Genomic DNA, 20,847 nt, shown 5'->3' on the forward strand with positions numbered 1-20,847 from the left:
GGTTTGCAAACATCCTCTCCCAATTGTTGTGGTGTCTTAGTATTCAGTTGATGGTTTCCTTGAGTGGGCAGAAGTGTGTGCATTTGATGTGGTCCCGTTTGTTTCTTGTTTCCTTTGTTGCCCTTGCCCAGTCAGACATGCTTCTTCCAAATAGGCGGCTCAGACAGATGGCAAAGAGCACTCTGCCTAGGTCTTCTCCTACAAGGTTCACGGTTTCAAGTCTGCCATTCAAGGCTTTAATCCACTTCAGGTGGTGTGTGTGCCAGGTGTAACATCATGGCGTACTCTCGTTGTGTTCCATGTGGCTGTGCAGGCTTCCCAGCACCGTTTATTGTAGAGACTCTCCTTCCTCCGCTGTCTCCACTTGGCTCCCTGGTCCAAAATGGGCTGTCCATGTAAGTTTGAGTTGGGCTCTGGGCTCTCAATTGTTTTGCATGGGTCTTCATGCCTGTTTTGGGGCCCAGACTGTGCCGTTTCGGTACCTAGCGCTTCGTCCTCTATGTTGAAATCAGAAATTGTGACACGTGCTGCTTTGTTCGTTTTCCTGAGGATTCCTTTGCCTAGTCAGGGTCTCGCGTTGCTGGCTAGAAACTTTAGGATTCTCTCTTCTTCTCTGTGGCAAATACTGCTGCAACTTTGACTGGGATTGCATGGAATCCAGAGATTCCTTACTGCGGTATGAACCTTTCAAGTGTGTTAATCCTTCCATTCCTAGATCCCTCGATATCTTTTTTTTTCTTGTGTCTTCTTGAGTTTCTTTCCCCAAAGGTTTGCTAGTTTTTGAATTAACATAGAATTCACCTGTTTTGCTAAGGTTATTCACAGAGATCCTATTCTTCGTAATGGCAAGCTCCTGGTTTTTTGTTTTTTTTTTCCTTAGCTTCAGTTTTTCTGTTCTTTGCAACTTTTAATTGGTTTTGTTTTGGCACAAGTGCATTGCTGTGCTCACATCTGCTGGCAATGCACCTGTATTTGCTGTGGAAGTCTGGCCCTGTCCAACGTCCCTTCCCATCTGCCTCTACTCTACCTCGGACGCCTGCACCAGAACAACTGAAGCAGTGGTGAGGAGGCCCAAACCGAGGATTCCACCCAGCCCATACTGGGCCACAGACCCAGAAGTTGCGGACCTCACCACTGCACCACCGGCCGGCCACTTACATGTTCAGTGGCAACGTGCAGTTGAGTGCAATGGGAGTTAAATATACTAGTGAGCCCAACTCTAGCACTGTGTAGATGAGGCTAGGTTGTTTTTCGGGTCCATTGTGATGTCAGAGGATTTGTCATAATTGTGTCTCTGAGGTCCAGCATGCTTCCTGGATACAGGTTTCAGAGCCTGCTTGGAGCAGTCTCATAACTCACCCTTCCCAGTTAGCCCATGCTTGACCTTCGCTGCCGTTTTTCGGCTTGTGAATTTCTCTGACTTTCAAACGTTCCAGCAGAGTCTGTCTAAAGACGGACATCATCTTTCATTGTGGATAATTCAGGTGTGATTTCTGTTCACCTTCCATTTTCTGGGTCCTCTTTTTCTTTTCCATAGTATACTCGTCATGGTCTTTCTCAGCTATCTCCCTTAGACATGCTTATCAGTCCGTTCTCCTTCATTCCAAGGGATTAGTTTGTATTTCTTTAATCGCTGTATGTTCTCTAGGGTGAGGTGTGAGTGCTTTCGTGACTCTTGGTTGTTGTCCTTGAATTTGCACCGGTCACTTGTAGGACTCTTGGCTACCCTAGCCAAGGTCAAACTAAGCACTGAGAACACGTGGTCATGTGGGTTGGTTTGACATCCTGAGATCAGAAACTCCAAATTCGAGGTGGTCCTGGCAACCCCCTTCACGGACACAATGTTTCCAAGACAACTTAGACAAATCGGATGAATTCCACTCTCCAGGAAAGATATTTTTCTGTCTCTTTTCCGGATTTGGGAAGTTTCGAACTTGACCCCTGATCCTTGAACGTTCCCCTAGATTCCGTCCAGATACGGGCTTACTTAATTTTTATAGGGTGTGCCATTTGTTTGCCCTACATCCTCTACCCTGGCCTGTTTATTTTTCTTGAAACACAACTGTAAAGTTCTAATTTTCGTGCAACTTCCTTACATATGGTGTCAAAACACATAATCAATAATCCTTCTACGGCAAGAGGTAGGGGGAGAGAATTTCGATGGAGGCAAACAGAGCACACTAGCCTGGGAGGGCAGCCTTCACGAAGGAACGAAGCCCTGTGGAAGAGGGTGCTTTTCAGCACCCTTGTAGAGCACTTCCAAACAAAGAGACATACCCCAAGCGTGACAGGGCTCCATTCCTTCAAGGCTTCCAAGACATCTCTTGGGACACATTACCATGTGCCCAGTGGGCCCACGTGACACCAGAGCTTCGGAAAAAGAGACTGACCTGCAAAGAATGCTATGGGCCTTGGAAAGGAGGCATCGATTCTTCTCTTCAATGTCCTCAAGACATCTTTCTTGACTTTGCATTATGCTTAAGGCACAAGGGCACTGTAGGTGTGATGAACGCCAAGTCCGGCCACTTGTTTCCAATGAAGTTGCAAGCTTGAATCAGCATGACCTCCCCATAGACTTGAATAGATGACAATGTTCTCCTCTCCGTGCCTGTCCCTCTATTCTCACTTGTGGCCTAGGGTTCCTTTCTTATCCCTTGCATCAGACTCTGTTTTATCTCTTCTAGTTTCTGTGCCTGCTTTCTGTTTGCCAAACCTGTTTCTGGGTATCTGTCCCTTTAATAGCCTAGCCTAGGCCAATCCTCAGACTGTAACCATGCGGCCACCCTGGGGGACATGTTCACCGTGATGTCATAAGCGACCTCAAAATTCGAAGTTGTCCTGACAACCTCCGTGCACACAGAGTTTCACAGCCATCTCAGACCAGTCTGACTCCTCACCCTGTCTAGGTAGGATAGTTTTCCTTTTTCTGCAATTGTTGTCAGTTTCTATCTTTCTCCTTGAACTTCGAAAGGGCTCCTACATTCTCTCTAGACACTGGTTTCACTCCTGTAAGATTATCCTGGGTTTTATCTCTTATATCTTGGGTAGATGGCAAAATGGGTGGACCTTACCCAGAAAAAGTCCTGGACTCCCTCACAAGTTGAAGTTGCCCAGGGAATGTTCTGATGCACAATGATGGTGTCATCTCGTGGCACTCTGCCAATTCCACCTTGGCAGGTCACAAGTTTTCCTTCCTTCTGCCTTTGGGAAGTGTACCAGATACTTCCATAGATTGTAATATTCTTATGGTTCCTTTTCTTGTGCGTATTGATAACGTATCCTCACAATTGCTGCTTATTTATGATCTCTGCCCGCACCATACCATGAAATCTATATTTCCTAACACTACTAATGTGATATGCACTCGTAATGTGAAACAGTGAGGCCCGGGCCGCCCAAGCGGAATGTGGGCACTTACCTGCTCCACCACAGGGCCGGCCCTGAATTGTACTTTTGGACCAACCTTTTGCCTGAACTTGGGAAGACGTGGGCCTGTTTGGATTATTCGTGAAGGTGATTAGTAATAACATCATGGACGGTAACATTTTCCGTTCGTTCATGGGTTTAGGACTGATCATGTTCTCTTCGTAGTATTCCTCTTCACCTATTTGGAATGGTCTGCCTTTCTGTAGCATCTGTAAGCATTTGGAGGTGATTTTCCATCCTTGGAAGTTCACCTTCTGTAAACTCTTTCCGCCCCCAAAGCTTTATGACATCATTCTGGACCCCTTTTTGGATTTTTGATTTGAGGTGAATTTATAGCCATGACCCTGCATTAGAACGTACTATAACTTCCAGATTCACATCCTCATTGCTTTAGACTTCTGTGTAGCTTACATCATCTTCACCAGTGTAAGACTAATCACAGGCCCTCACCACACACTTGTGCCTAATCTTCTCTTTCACCCTCCGTCACCGCCCCTCTTTGCCTCTGGGAGCCCGCATACAAATGTTCAGTGCCACCTGTTGGTTAGTGCTTGCTTTTTCTTCTCCTTGTAAGTGAGATTCTATGGTATTTGAATTTCTCACTGGGGCTTGTTACACTTCCCCTAAAACCCTCACAGCCATTCTGGTGGTCACAAATGGCTGGATTGCATCATTTGTTCCGGCTGAGTGGTATACCATTGTGTGGCTATAGCCCATCTTCCTTCTCCAATCATCCCTTGCTGGACACCAGGGTGCTTTCCAAGTCTTGGATATCCGGAGTAAGACTGTGGTGAACACAGCCATGCACATGTCTTTATGCGGTAGTCTTTCTGACTGTTTTGGATAAGCAAGCGGCAGATTAATAGCTGGGTCATACGGGACATGGATACTTAAACTTCTGAGGCAGTTCCACACCTTTGGCATCGTGGCTGCACCGGGTTACACTCCCACCAGCAGTGCAGGAGGCTTCCCTTCTCTCCACCTCCTCTCTGACACTTGTTATTTCCTGTCTGCTTCCTTCTAGCCATGCTGACCACAGTGAGCTGCCATGGCCTTGCAGTTTGGATTTGCATTTTCCTGAGACTTCATGATGGTGAACAAGTTTTCATGCACCTACTGGCCCTCTTTCTGTCTTCTCGGAGAAATCTCTGCTTCCATCTTTTGACCAGGTTTTCATTGGCTTGTTTTTTTTCTTGTGGAGACGTGCGAGTTGATTGTATCTTTGGGCTTTTCACCCCTTGTCCGATGTGTGGTTTGCAAACATCCTCTCCCAATTGTTGTGGTGTCTTAGTATTCAGTTGATGGTTTCCTTGAGTGGGCAGAAGTGTGTGCATTTGATGTGGTCCCGTTTGTTTCTTGTTTCCTTTGTTGCCCTTGCCCAGTCAGACATGCTTCTTCCAAATAGGCGGCTCAGACAGATGGCAAAGAGCACTCTGCCTAGGTCTTCTCCTACAAGGTTCACGGTTTCAAGTCTGCCATTCAAGGCTTTAATCCACTTCAGGTGGTGTGTGTGCCAGGTGTAACATCATGGCGTACTCTCGTTGTGTTCCATGTGGCTGTGCAGGCTTCCCAGCACCGTTTATTGTAGAGACTCTCCTTCCTCCGCTGTCTCCACTTGGCTCCCTGGTCCAAAATGGGCTGTCCATGTAAGTTTGAGTTGGGCTCTGGGCTCTCAATTGTTTTGCATGGGTCTTCATGCCTGTTTTGGGGCCCAGACTGTGCCGTTTCGGTACCTAGCGCTTCGTCCTCTATGTTGAAATCAGAAATTGTGACACGTGCTGCTTTGTTCGTTTTCCTGAGGATTCCTTTGCCTAGTCAGGGTCTCGCGTTGCTGGCTAGAAACTTTAGGATTCTCTCTTCTTCTCTGTGGCAAATACTGCTGCAACTTTGACTGGGATTGCATGGAATCCAGAGATTCCTTACTGCGGTATGAACCTTTCAAGTGTGTTAATCCTTCCATTCCTCGATCCCTCGATATCTTTTTTTTTCTTGTGTCTTCTTGAGTTTCTTTCCCCAAAGGTTTGCTAGTTTTTGAATTAACATAGAATTCACCTGTTTTGCTAAGGTTATTCACAGAGATCCTATTCTTCGTAATGGCAAGCTCCTGGTTTTTTGTTTTTTTTTTCCTTAGCTTCAGTTTTTCTGTTCTTTGCAACTTTTAATTGGTTTTGTTTTGGCACAAGTGCATTGCTGTGCTCACATCTGCTGGCAATGCTCCTGTATTTGCTGTGGAAGTCTGGCCCTGTCCAACGTCCCTTCCCATCTGCCTCTACTCTACCTCGGACGCCTGCACCAGAACAACTGAAGCAGTGGTGAGGAGGCCCAAACCGAGGATTCCACCCAGCCCATACTGGGCCACAGACCCAGAAGTTGCGGACCTCACCACTGCACCACCGGCCGGCCACTTACATGTTCAGTGGCAACGTGCAGTTGAGTGCAATGGGAGTTAAATATACTAGTGAGCCCAACTCTAGCACTGTGTAGATGAGGCTAGGTTGTTTTTCGGGTCCATTGTGATGTCAGAGGATTTGTCATAATTGTGTCTCTGAGGTCCAGCATGCTTCCTGGATACAGGTTTCAGAGCCTGCTTGGAGCAGTCTCATAACTCACCCTTCCCAGTTAGCCCATGCTTGACCTTCGCTGCCGTTTTTCGGCTTGTGAATTTCTCTGACTTTCAAACGTTCCAGCAGAGTCTGTCTAAAGACGGACATCATCTTTCATTGTGGATAATTCAGGTGTGATTTCTGTTCACCTTCCATTTTCTGGGTCCTCTTTTTCTTTTCCATAGTATACTCGTCATGGTCTTTCTCAGCTATCTCCCTTAGACATGCTTATCAGTCCGTTCTCCTTCATTCCAAGGGATTAGTTTGTATTTCTTTAATCGCTGTATGTTCTCTAGGGTGAGGTGTGAGTGCTTTCGTGACTCTTGGTTGTTGTCCTTGAATTTGCACCGGTCACTTGTAGGACTCTTGGCTACCCTAGCCAAGGTCAAACTAAGCACTGAGAACACGTGGTCATGTGGGTTGGTTTGACATCCTGAGATCAGAAACTCCAAATTCGAGGTGGTCCTGGCAACCCCCTTCACGGACACAATGTTTCCAAGACAACTTAGACAAATCGGATGAATTCCACTCTCCAGGAAAGATATTTTTCTGTCTCTTTTCCGGATTTGGGAAGTTTCGAACTTGACCCCTGATCCTTGAACGTTCCCCTAGATTCCGTCCAGATACGGGCTTACTTAATTTTTATAGGGTGTGCCATTTGTTTGCCCTACATCCTCTACCCTGGCCTGTTTATTTTTCTTGAAACACAACTGTAAAGTTCTAATTTTCGTGCAACTTCCTTACATATGGTGTCAAAACACATAATCAATAATCCTTCTACGGCAAGAGGTAGGGGGAGAGAATTTCGATGGAGGCAAACAGAGCACACTAGCCTGGGAGGGCAGCCTTCACGAAGGAACGAAGCCCTGTGGAAGAGGGTGCTTTTCAGCACCCTTGTAGAGCACTTCCAAACAAAGAGACATACCCCAAGCGTGACAGGGCTCCATTCCTTCAAGGCTTCCAAGACATCTCTTGGGACACATTACCATGTGCCCAGTGGGCCCACGTGACACCAGAGCTTCGGAAAAAGAGACTGACCTGCAAAGAATGCTATGGGCCTTGGAAAGGAGGCATCGATTCTTCTCTTCAATGTCCTCAAGACATCTTTCTTGACTTTGCATTATGCTTAAGGCACAAGGGCACTGTAGGTGTGATGAACGCCAAGTCCGGCCACTTGTTTCCAATGAAGTTGCAAGCTTGAATCAGCATGACCTCCCCATAGACTTGAATAGATGACAATGTTCTCCTCTCCGTGCCTGTCCCTCTATTCTCACTTGTGGCCTAGGGTTCCTTTCTTATCCCTTGCATCAGACTCTGTTTTATCTCTTCTAGTTTCTGTGCCTGCTTTCTGTTTGCCAAACCTGTTTCTGGGTATCTGTCCCTTTAATAGCCTAGCCTAGGCCAATCCTCAGACTGTAACCATGCGGCCACCCTGGGGGACATGTTCACCGTGATGTCATAAGCGACCTCAAAATTCGAAGTTGTCCTGACACCCTCCGTGCACACAGAGTTTCACAGCCATCTCAGACCAGTCTGACTCCTCACCCTGTCTAGGTAGGATAGTTTTCCTTTTTCTGCAATTGTTGTCAGTTTCTATCTTTCTCCTTGAACTTCGAAAGGGCTCCTACATTCTCTCTAGACACTGGTGTCACTCCTGTAAGATTATCCTGGGTTTTATCTCTTATATCTTGGGTAGATGGCAAAATGGGTGGACCTTACCCAGAAAAAGTCCTGGACTCCCTCACAAGTTGAAGTTGCCCAGGGAATGTTCTGATGCACAATGATGGTGTCATCTCGTGGCACTCTGCCAATTCCACCTTGGCAGGTCACAAGTTTTCCTTCCTTCTGCCTTTGGGAAGTGTACCAGATACTTCCATAGATTGTAATATTCTTATGGTTCCTTTTCTTGTGCGTATTGATAACGTATCCTCACAATTGCTGCTTATTTATGATCTCTGCCCGCACCATACCATGAAATCTATATTTCCTAACACTACTAATGTGATATGCACTCGTAATGTGAAACAGTGAGGCCCGGGCCGCCCAAGCGGAATGTGGGCACTTACCTGCTCCACCACAGGGCCGGCCCTGAATTGTACTTTTGGACCAACCTTTTGCCTGAACTTGGGAAGACGTGGGCCTGTTTGGATTATTCGTGAAGGTGATTAGTAATAACATCATGGACGGTAACATTTTCCGTTCGTTCATGGGTTTAGGACTGATCATGTTCTCTTCGTAGTATTCCTCTTCACCTATTTGGAATGGTCTGCCTTTCTGTAGCATCTGTAAGCATTTGGAGGTGATTTTCCATCCTTGGAAGTTCACCTTCTGTAAACTCTTTCCGCCCCCAAAGCTTTATGACATCATTCTGGACCCCTTTTTGGATTTTTGATTTGAGGTGAATTTATAGCCATGACCCTGCATTAGAACGTACTATAACTTCCAGATTCACGTCCTCATTGCTTTAGACTTCTGTGTAGCTTACATCATCTTCACCAGTGTAAGACTAATCACAGGCCCTCACCACACACTTGTGCCTAATCTTCTCTTTCACCCTCCGTCACCGCCCCTCTTTGCCTCTGGGAGCCCGCATACAAATGTTCAGTGCCACCTGTTGGTTAGTGCTTGCTTTTTCTTCTCCTTGTAAGTGAGATTCTATGGTATTTGAATTTCTCACTGGGGCTTGTTACACTTCCCCTAAAACCCTCACAGCCATTCTGGTGGTCACAAATGGCTGGATTGCATCATTTGTTCCGGCTGAGTGGTATACCATTGTGTGGCTATAGCCCATCTTCCTTCTCCAATCATCCCTTGCTGGACACCAGGGTGCTTTCCAAGTCTTGGATATCCGGAGTAAGACTGTGGTGAACACAGCCATGCACATGTCTTTATGCGGTAGTCTTTCTGACTGTTTTGGATAAGCAAGCGGCAGATTAATAGCTGGGTCATACGGGACATGGATACTTAAACTTCTGAGGCAGTTCCACACCTTTGGCATCGTGGCTGCACCGGGTTACACTCCCACCAGCAGTGCAGGAGGCTTCCCTTCTCTCCACCTCCTCTCTGACACTTGTTATTTCCTGTCTGCTTCCTTCTAGCCATGCTGACCACAGTGAGCTGCCATGGCCTTGCAGTTTGGATTTGCATTTTCCTGAGACTTCATGATGGTGAACAAGTTTTCATGCACCTACTGGCCCTCTTTCTGTCTTCTTCGGAGAAATCTCTGCTTCCATCTTTTGACCAGGTTTTCATTGGCTTGTTTTTTTTCTTGTGGAGACGTGCGAGTTGATTGTATCTTTGGGCTTTTCACCCCTTGTCCGATGTGTGGTTTGCAAACATCCTCTCCCAATTGTTGTGGTGTCTTAGTATTCAGTTGATGGTTTCCTTGAGTGGGCAGAAGTGTGTGCATTTGATGTGGTCCCGTTTGTTTCTTGTTTCCTTTGTTGCCCTTGCCCAGTCAGACATGCTTCTTCCAAATAGGCGGCTCAGACAGATGGCAAAGAGCACTCTGCCTAGGTCTTCTCCTACAAGGTTCACGGTTTCAAGTCTGCCATTCAAGGCTTTAATCCACTTCAGGTGGTGTGTGTGCCAGGTGTAACATCATGGCGTACTCTCGTTGTGTTCCATGTGGCTGTGCAGGCTTCCCAGCACCGTTTATTGTAGAGACTCTCCTTTCTCCGCTGTCTCCACTTGGCTCCCTGGTCCAAAATGGGCTGTCCATGTAAGTTTGAGTTGGGCTCTGGGCTCTCAATTGTTTTGCATGGGTCTTCATGCCTGTTTTGGGGCCCAGACTGTGCCGTTTCGGTACCTAGCGCTTCGTCCTCTATGTTGAAATCAGAAATTGTGACACGTGCTGCTTTGTTCGTTTTCCTGAGGATTCCTTTGCCTAGTCAGGGTCTCGCGTTGCTGGCTAGAAACTTTAGGATTCTCTCTTCTTCTCTGTGGCAAATACTGCTGCAACTTTGACTGGGATTGCATGGAATCCAGAGATTCCTTACTGCGGTATGAACCTTTCAAGTGTGTTAATCCTTCCATTCCTAGATCCCTCGATATCTTTTTTTTTCTTGTGTCTTCTTGAGTTTCTTTCCCCAAAGGTTTGCTAGTTTTTGAATTAACATAGAATTCACCTGTTTTGCTAAGGTTATTCACAGAGATCCTATTCTTCGTAATGGCAAGCTCCTGTTTTTTTGTTTTTTTTTTCCTTAGCTTCAGTTTTTCTATTCTTTGCAACTTTTAATTGGTTTTGTTTTGGCACAAGTGCATTGCTGTGCTCACATCTGCTGGCAATGCACCTGTATTTGCTGTGGAAGTCTGGCCCTGTCCAACGTCCCTTCCCATCTGCCTCTACTCTACCTCGGACGCCTGCACCAGAACAACTGAAGCAGTGGTGAGGAGGCCCAAACCGAGGATTCCACCCAGCCCATACTGGGCCACAGACCCAGAAGTTGCGGACCTCACCACTGCACCACCGGCCGGCCACTTACATGTTCAGTGGCAACGTGCAGTTGAGTGCAATGGGAGTTAAATATACTAGTGAGCCCAACTCTAGCACTGTGTAGATGAGGCTAGGTTGTTTTTCGGGTCCATTGTGATGTCAGAGGATTTGTCATAATTGTGTCTCTGAGGTCCAGCATGCTTCCTGGATACAGGTTTCAGAGCCTGCTTGGAGCAGTCTCATAACTCACCCTTCCCAGTTAGCCCATGCTTGACCTTCGCTGCCGTTTTTCGGCTTGTGAATTTCTCTGACTTTCAAACGTTCCAGCAGAGTCTGTCTAAAGACGGACATCATCTTTCATTGTGGATAATTCAGGTGTGATTTCTGTACACCTTCCATTTTCTGGGTCCTCTTTTTCTTTTCCATAGTATACTCGTCATGGTCTTTCTCAGCTATCTCCCTTAGACATGCTTATCAGTCCGTTCTCCTTCATTCCAAGGGATTAGTTTGTATTTCTTTAATCGCTGTATGTTCTCTAGGGTGAGGTGTGAGTGCTTTCGTGACTCTTGGTTGTTGTCCTTGAATTTGCACCGGTCACTTGTAGGACTCTTGGCTACCCTAGCCAAGGTCAAACTAAGCACTGAGAACACGTGGTCATGTGGGTTGGTTTGACATCCTGAGATCAGAAACTCCAAATTCGAGGTGGTCCTGGCAACCCCCTTCACGGACACAATGTTTCCAAGACAACTTAGACAAATCGGATGAATTCCACTCTCCAGGAAAGATATTTTTCTGTCTCTTTTCCGGATTTGGGAAGTTTCGAACTTGACCCCTGATCCTTGAACGTTCCCCTAGATTCCGTCCAGATACGGGCTTACTTAATTTTTATAGGGTGTGCCATTTGTTTGCCCTACATCCTCTACCCTGGCCTGTTTATTTTTCTTGAAACACAACTGTAAAGTTCTAATTTTCGTGCAACTTCCTTACATATGGTGTCAAAACACATAATCAATAATCCTTCTACGGCAAGAGGTAGGGGGAGAGAATTTCGATGGAGGCAAACAGAGCACACTAGCCTGGGAGGGCAGCCTTCACGAAGGAACGAAGCCCTGTGGAAGAGGGTGCTTTTCAGCACCCTTGTAGAGCACTTCCAAACAAAGAGACATACCCCAAGCGTGACAGGGCTCCATTCCTTCAAGGCTTCCAAGACATCTCTTGGGACACATTACCATGTGCCCAGTGGGCCCACGTGACACCAGAGCTTCGGAAAAAGAGACTGACCTGCAAAGAATGCTATGGGCCTTGGAAAGGAGGCATCGATTCTTCTCTTCAATGTCCTCAAGACATCTTTCTTGACTTTGCATTATGCTTAAGGCACAAGGGCACTGTAGGTGTGATGAACGCCAAGTCCGGCCACTTGTTTCCAATGAAGTTGCAAGCTTGAATCAGCATGACCTCCCCATAGACTTGAATAGATGACAATGTTCTCCTCTCCGTGCCTGTCCCTCTATTCTCACTTGTGGCCTAGGGTTCCTTTCTTATCCCTTGCATCAGACTCTGTTTTATCTCTTCTAGTTTCTGTGCCTGCTTTCTGTTTGCCAAACCTGTTTCTGGGTGTCTGTCCCTTTAATAGCCTAGCCTAGGCCAATCCTCAGACTGTAACCATGCGGCCACCCTGGGGGACATGTTCACCGTGATGTCATAAGCGACCTCAAAATTCGAAGTTGTCCTGACAACCTCCGTGCACACAGAGTTTCACAGCCATCTCAGACCAGTCTGACTCCTCACCCTGTCTAGGTAGGATAGTTTTCCTTTTTCTGCAATTGTTGTCAGTTTCTATCTTTCTCCTTGAACTTCGAAAGGGCTCCTACATTCTCTCTAGACACTGGTTTCACTCCTGTAAGATTATCCTGGGTTTTATCTCTTATATCTTGGGTAGATGGCAAAATGGGTGGACCTTACCCAGAAAAAGTCCTGGACTCCCTCACAAGTTGAAGTTGCCCAGGGAATGTTCTGATGCACAATGATGGTGTCATCTCGTGGCACTCTGCCAATTCCACCTTGGCAGGTCACAAGTTTTCCTTCCTTCTGCCTTTGGGAAGTGTACCAGATACTTCCATAGATTGTAATATTCTTATGGTTCCTTTTCTTGTGCGTATTGATAACGTATCCTCACAATTGCTGCTTATTTATGATCTCTGCCCGCACCATACCATGAAATCTATATTTCCTAACACTACTAATGTGATATGCACTCGTAATGTGAAACAGTGAGGCCCGGGCCGCCCAAGCGGAATGTGGGCACTTACCTGCTCCACCACAGGGCCGGCCCTGAATTGTACTTTTGGACCAACCTTTTGCCTGAACTTGGGAAGACGTGGGCCTGTTTGGATTATTCGTGAAGGTGATTAGTAATAACATCATGGACGGTAACATTTTCCGTTCGTTCATGGGTTTAGGACTGATCATGTTCTCTTCGTAGTATTCCTCTTCACCTATTTGGAATGGTCTGCCTTTCTGTAGCATCTGTAAGCATTTGGAGGTGATTTTCCATCCTTGGAAGTTCACCTTCTGTAAACTCTTTCCGCCCCCAAAGCTTTATGACATCATTCTGGACCCCTTTTTGGATTTTTGATTTGAGGTGAATTTATAGCCATGACCCTGCATTAGAACGTACTATAACTTCCAGATTCACGTCCTCATTGCTTTAGACTTCTGTGTAGCTTACATCATCTTCACCAGTGTAAGACTAATCACAGGCCCTCACCACACACTTGTGCCTAATCTTCTCTTTCACCCTCCGTCACCGCCCCTCTTTGCCTCTGGGAGCCCGCATACAAATGTTCAGTGCCACCTGTTGGTTAGTGCTTGCTTTTTCTTCTCCTTGTAAGTGAGATTCTATGGTATTTGAATTTCTCACTGGGGCTTGTTACACTTCCCCTAAAACCCTCACAGCCATTCTGGTGGTCACAAATGGCTGGATTGCATCATTTGTTCCGGCTGAGTGGTATACCATTGTGTGGCTATAGCCCATCTTCCTTCTCCAATCATCCCTTGCTGGACACCAGGGTGCTTTCCAAGTCTTGGATATCCGGAGTAAGACTGTGGTGAACACAGCCATGCACATGTCTTTATGCGGTAGTCTTTCTGACTGTTTTGGATAAGCAAGCGGCAGATTAATAGCTGGGTCATACGGGACATGGATACTTAAACTTCTGAGGCAGTTCCACACCTTTGGCATCGTGGCTGCACCGGGTTACACTCCCACCAGCAGTGCAGGAGGCTTCCCTTCTCTCCACCTCCTCTCTGACACTTGTTATTTCCTGTCTGCTTCCTTCTAGCCATGCTGACCACAGTGAGCTGCCATGGCCTTGCAGTTTGGATTTGCATTTTCCTGAGACTTCATGATGGTGAACAAGTTTTCATGCACCTACTGGCCCTCTTTCTGTCTTCTTCGGAGAAATCTCTGCTTCCATCTTTTGACCAGGTTTTCATTGGCTTGTTTTTTTTCTTGTGGAGACGTGCGAGTTGATTGTATCTTTGGGCTTTTCACCCCTTGTCCGATGTGTGGTTTGCAAACATCCTCTCCCAATTGTTGTGGTGTCTTAGTATTCAGTTGATGGTTTCCTTGAGTGGGCAGAAGTGTGTGCATTTGATGTGGTCCCGTTTGTTTCTTGTTTCCTTTGTTGCCCTTGCCCAGTCAGACATGCTTCTTCCAAATAGGCGGCTCAGACAGATGGCAAAGAGCACTCTGCCTAGGTCTTCTCCTACAAGGTTCACGGTTTCAAGTCTGCCATTCAAGGCTTTAATCCATTTCAGGTGGTGTGTGTGCCAGGTGTAACATCATGGTGTACTCTCGTTGTGTTCCATGTGGCTGTGCAGGCTTCCCAGCACCGTTTATTGTAGAGACTCTCCTTCCTCCGCTGTCTCCACTTGGCTCCCTGGTCCAAAATGGGCTGTCCATGTAAGTTTGAGTTGGGCTCTGGGCTCTCAATTGTTTTGCATGGGTCTTCATGCCTGTTTTGGGGCCCAGACTGTGCCGTTTCGGTACCTAGCGCTTCGTCCTCTATGTTGAAATCAGAAATTGTGACACGTGCTGCTTTGTTCGTTTTCCTGAGGATTCCTTTGCCTAGTCAGGGTCTCGCGTTGCTGGCTAGAAACTTTAGGATTCTCTCTTCTTCTCTGTGGCAAATACTGCTGCAACTTTGACTGGGATTGCATGGAATCCAGAGATTCCTTACTGCGGTATGAACCTTTCAAGTGTGTTAATCCTTCCATTCCTCGATCCCTCGATATCTTTTTTTTTCTTGTGTCTTCTTGAGTTTCTTTCCCCAAAGGTTTGCTAGTTTTTGAATTAACATAGAATTCACCTGTTTTGCTAAGGTTATTCACAGAGATCCTATTCTTCGTAATGGCAAGCTCCTGTTTTTTTGTTTTTTTTTCCCTTAGCTTCAGTTTTTCTGTTCTTTGCAACTTTTAATTGGTTTTGTTTTGGCACAAGTGCATTGCTGTGCTCACATCTGCTGGCAATGCTCCTGTATTTGCTGTGGAAGTCTGGCCCTGTCCAACGTCCCTTCCCATCTGCCTCTACTCTACCTCGGACGCCTGCACCAGAACAACTGAAGCAGTGGTGAGGAGGCCCAAACCGAGGATTCCACCCAGCCCATACTGGGCCACAGACCCAGAAGGTGCGGACCTCACCACTGCACCACCGGCCGGCCACTTACATGTTCAGTGGCAACGTGCAGTTGAGTGCAATGGGAGTTAAATATACTAGTGAGCCCAACTCTAGCACTGTGTAGATGAGGCTAGGTTGTTTTTCGGGTCCATTGTGATGTCAGAGGATTTGTCATAATTGTGTCTCTGAGGTCCAGCATGCTTCCTGGATACAGGTTTCAGAGCCTGCTTGGAGCAGTCTCATAACTCACCCTTCCCAGTTAGCCCATGCTTGACCTTCGCTGCCGTTTTTCGGCTTGTGAATTTCTCTGACTTTCAAACGTTCCAGCAGAGTCTGTCTAAAGACGGACATCATCTTTCATTGTGGATAATTCAGGTGTGATTTCTGTTCACCTTCCATTTTCTGGGTCCTCTTTTTCTTTTCCATAGTATACTCGTCATGGTCTTTCTCAGCTATCTCCCTTAGACATGCTTATCAGTCCGTTCTCCTTCATTCCAAGGGATTAGTTTGTATTTCTTTAATCGCTGTATGTTCTCTAGGGTGAGGTGTGAGTGCTTTCGTGACTCTTGGTTGTTGTCCTTGAATTTGCACCGGTCACTTGTAGGACTCTTGGCTACCCTAGCCTAGGTCAAACTAAGCACTGAGAACACGTGGTCATGTGGGTTGGTTTGACATCCTGAGATCAGAAACTCCAAATTCGAGGTGGTCCTGGCAACCCCCTTCACGGACACAATGTTTCCAAGACAACTTAGACAAATCGGATGAATTCCACTCTCCAGGAAAGATATTTTTCTGTCTCTTTTCCGGATTTGGGAAGTTTCGAACTTGACCCCTGATCCTTGAACGTTCCCCTAGATTCCGTCCAGATACGGGCTTACTTAATTTTTATAGGGTGTGCCATTTGTTTGCCCTACATCCTCTACCCTGGCCTGTTTATTTTTCTTGAAACACAACTGTAAAGTTCTAATTTTCGTGCAACTTCCTTACATATGGTGTCAAAACACATAATCAATAATCCTTCTACGGCAAGAGGTAGGGGGAGAGAATTTCGATGGAGGCAAACAGAGCACACTAGCCTGGGAGGGCAGCCTTCACGAAGGAACGAAGCCCTGTGGAAGAGGGTGCTTTTCAGCACCCTTGTAGAGCACTTCCAAACAAAGAGACATACCCCAAGCGTGACAGGGCTCCATTCCTTCAAGGCTTCCAAGACATCTCTTGGGACACATTACCATGTGCCCAGTGGGCCCACGTGACACCAGAGCTTCGGAAAAAGAGACTGACCTGCAAAGAATGCTATGGGCCTTGGAAAGGAGGCATCGATTCTTCTCTTCAATGTCCTCAAGACATCTTTCTTGACTTTGCATTATGCTTAAGGCACAAGGGCACTGTAGGTGTGATGAACGCCAAGTCCGGCCACTTGTTTCCAATGAAGTTGCAAGCTTGAATCAGCATGACCTCCCCATAGACTTGAATAGATGACAATGTTCTCCTCTCCGTGCCTGTCCCTCTATTCTCACTTGTGGCCTAGGGTTCCTTTCTTATCCCTTGCATCAGACTCTGTTTTATCTCTTCTAGTTTCTGTGCCTGCTTTCTGTTTGCCAAACCTGTTTCTGGGTATCTGTCCCTTTAATAGCCTAGCCTAGGCCAATCCTCAGACTGTAACCATGCGGCCACCCTGGGGGACATGTTCACCGTGATGTCATAAGCGACCTCAAAATTCGAAGTTGTCCTGACAACCTCCGTGCACACAGAGTTTCACAGCCATCTCAGACCAGTCTGACTCCTCACCCTGTCTAGGTAGGATAGTTTTCCTTTTTCTGCAATTGTTGTCAGTTTCTATCTTTCTCCTTGAACTTCGAAAGGGCTCCTACATTCTCTCTAGACACTGGTTTCACTCCTGTAAGATTATCCTGGGTTTTATCTCTTATATCTTGGGTAGATGGCAAAATGGGTGGACCTTACCCAGAAAAAGTCCTGGACTCCCTCACAAGTTGAAGTTGCCCAGGGAATGTTCTGATGCACAATGATGGTGTCATCTCGTGGCACTCTGCCAATTCCACCTTGGCAGGTCACAAGTTTTCCTTCCTTCTGCCTTTGGGAAGTGTACCAGATACTTCCATAGATTGTAATATTCTTATGGTTCCTTTTCTTGTGCGTATTGATAACGTATCCTCACAATTGCTGCTTATTTATGATCTCTGCCCGCACCATACCATGAAATCTATATTTCCTAACACTACTAATGTGATATGCACTCGTAATGTGAAACAGTGAGGCCCGGGCCGCCCAAGCGGAATGTGGGCACTTACCTGCTCCACCACAGGGCCGGCCCTGAATTGTACTTTTGGACCAACCTTTTGCCTGAACTTGGGAAGACGTGGGCCTGTTTGGATTATTCGTGAAGGTGATTAGTAATAACATCATGGACGGTAACATTTTCCGTTCGTTCATGGGTTTAGGACTGATCATGTTCTCTTCGTAGTATTCCTCTTCACCTATTTGGAATGGTCTGCCTTTCTGTAGCATCTGTAAGCATTTGGAGGTGATTTTCCATCCTTGGAAGTTCACCTTCTGTAAACTCTTTCCGCCCCCAAAGCTTTATGACATCATTCTGGACCCCTTTTTGGATTTTTGATTTGAGGTGAATTTATAGCCATGACCCTGCATTAGAACGTACTATAACTTCCAGATTCACGTCCTCATTGCTTTAGACTTCTGTGTAGCTTACATCATCTTCACCAGTGTAAGACTAATCACAGGCCCTCACCACACACTTGTGCCTAATCTTCTCTTTCACCCTCCGTCACCGCCCCTCTTTGCCTCTGGGAGCCCGCATACAAATGTTCAGTGCCACCTGTTGGTTAGTGCTTGCTTTTTCTTCTCCTTGTAAGTGAGATTCTATGGTATTTGAATTTCTCCCTGGGGCTTGTTACACTTCCCCTAAAACCCTCACAGCCATTCTGGTGGTCACAAATGGCTGGATTGCATCATTTGTTCCGGCTGAGTGGTATACCATTGTGTGGCTATAGCCCATCTTCCTTCTCCAATCATCCCTTGCTGGACACCAGGGTGCTTTCCAAGTCTTGGATATCAGGAGTAAGACTGTGGTGAACACAGCCATGCACATGTCTTTATGCGGTAGTCTTTCTGACTGTTTTGGATAAGCAAGCGGCAGATTAATAGCTGGGTCATACGGGACATGGATACTTAAACTTCTGAGGCAGTTCCACACCTTTGGCATCGTGGCTGCACCGGGTTACACTCCCACCAGCAGTGCAGGAGGCTTCCCTTCTCTGCACCTCCTCTCTGACACTTGTTATTTCCTGTCTGCTTCCTTCTAGCCATGCTGACCACAGTGAGCTGCCATGGCCTTGCAGTTTGGATTTGCATTTTCCTGAGACTTCATGATGGTGAACAAGTTTTCATGCACCTACTGGCCCTCTTTCTGTCTTCTTCGGAGAAATCTCTGCTTCCATCTTTTGACCAGGTTTTCATTGGCTTGTTTTTTTTCTTGTGGAGACGTGCGAGTTGATTGTATCTTTGGGCTTTTCACCCCTTGTCCGATGTGTGGTTTGCAAACATCCTCTCCCAATTGTTGTGGTGTCTTAGTATTCAGTTGATGGTTTCCTTGAGTGGGCAGAAGTGTGTGCATTTGATGTGGTCCCGTTTGTTTCTTGTTTCCTTTGTTGCCCTTGCCCAGTCAGACATGCTTCTTCCAAATAGGCGGCTCAGACAGATGGCAAAGAGCACTCTGCCTAGGTCTTCTCCTACAAGGTTCACGGTTTCAAGTCTGCCATTCAAGGCTTTAATCCACTTCAGGTGGTGTGTGTGCCAGGTGTAACATCATGGTGTACTCTCGTTGTGTTCCATGTGGCTGTGCAGGCTTCCCAGCACCGTTTATTGTAGAGACTCTCCTTTCTCCGCTGTCTCCACTTGGCTCCCTGGTCCAAAATGGGCTGTCCATGTAAGTTTGAGTTGGGCTCTGGGCTCTCAATTGTTTTGCATGGGTCTTCATGCCTGTTTTGGGGCCCAGACTGTGCCGTTTCGGTACCTAGCGCTTCGTCCTCTATGTTGAAATCAGAAATTGTGACACGTGCTGCTTTGTTCGTTTTCCTGAGGATTCCTTTGCCTAGTCAGGGTCTCGTGTTGCTGGCTAGAAACTTTAGGATTCTCTCTTCTTCTCTGTGGCAAATACTGCTGCAACTTTGACTGGGATTGCATGGAATCCAGAGATTCCTTACTGCGGTATGAACCTTTCAAGTGTGTTAATCCTTCCATTCCTCGATCCCTCGATATCTTTTTTTTTCTTGTGTCTTCTTGAGTTTCTTTCCCCAAAGGTTTGCTAGTTTTTGAATTAACATAGAATTCACCTGTTTTGCTAAGGTTATTCACAGAGATCCTATTCTTCGTAATGGCAAGCTCCTGTTTTTTTGTTTTTTTTTTCCTTAGCTTCAGTTTTTCTGTTCTTTGCAACTTTTAATTGGTTTTGTTTTGGCACAAGTGCATTGCTGTGCTCACATCTGCTGGCAATGCTCCTGTATTTGCTGTGGAAGTCTGGCCCTGTCCAACGTCCCTTCCCATCTGCCTCTACTCTACCTCGGACGCCTGCACCAGAACAACTGAAGCAGTGGTGAGGAGGCCCAAACCGAGGATTCCACCCAGCCCATACTGGGCCACAGACCCAGAAGGTGCGGACCTCACCACTGCACCACCGGCCGGCCACTTACATGTTCAGTGGCAACGTGCAGTTGAGTGCAACGGGAGTTAAATATACTAGTGAGCCCAACTCTAGCACTGTGTAGATGAGGCTAGGTTGTTTTTCGGGTCCATTGTGATGTCAGAGGATTTGTCATAATTGTGTCTCTGAGGTCCAGCATGCTTCCTGGATACAGGTTTCAGAGCCTGCTTGGAGCAGTCTCATAACTCACCCTTCCCAGTTAGCCCATGCTTGACCTTCGCTGCCGTTTTTTGCCTTGTGAATTTCTCTGACTTTCAAACGTTCCAGCAGAGTCTGTCTAAAGACGGACATCATCTTTCATTGTGGATAATTCAGGTGTGATTTCTGTTCACCTTCCATTTTCTGGGTCCTCTTTTTCTTTTCCATAGTATACTCGTCATGGTCTTTCTCAGCTATCTCCCTTAGACATGCTTATCAGTCCGTTCTCCTTCATTCCGAGGGATTAGTTTGTATTTCTTTAATCGCTGTATGTTCTCTAGGGTGAGGTGTGAGTGCTTTCGTGACTCTTGGTTGTTGTCCTTGAATTTGCACCGGTCACTTGTAGGACTCTTGGCTACCCTAGCCTAGGTCAAACTAAGCACTGAGAACACGTGGTCATGTGGGTTGGTTTGACATCCTGAGATCAGAAACTCCAAATTCGAGGTGGTCCTGGCAACCCCCTTCACGGACACAATGTTTCCAAGACAACTTAGACAAATCGGATGAATTCCACTCTCCAGGAAAGATATTTTTCTGTCTCTTTTCCGGATTTGGGAAGTTTCGAACTTGACCCCTGATCCTTGAACGTTCCCCTAGATTCCGTCCAGATACGGGCTTACTTAATTTTTATAGGGTGTGCCATTTGTTTGCCCTACATCCTCTACCCTGGCCTGTTTATTTTTCTTGAAACACAACTGTAAAGTTCTAATTTTCGTGCAACTTCCTTACATATGGTGTCAAAACACATAATCAATAATCCTTCTACGGC

This window comes from Equus asinus, chromosome 29, assembly GCF_041296235.1.
Source record: "Equus asinus isolate D_3611 breed Donkey chromosome 29, EquAss-T2T_v2, whole genome shotgun sequence".
Taxonomy (NCBI): Eukaryota; Metazoa; Chordata; class Mammalia; order Perissodactyla; family Equidae; genus Equus; species Equus asinus.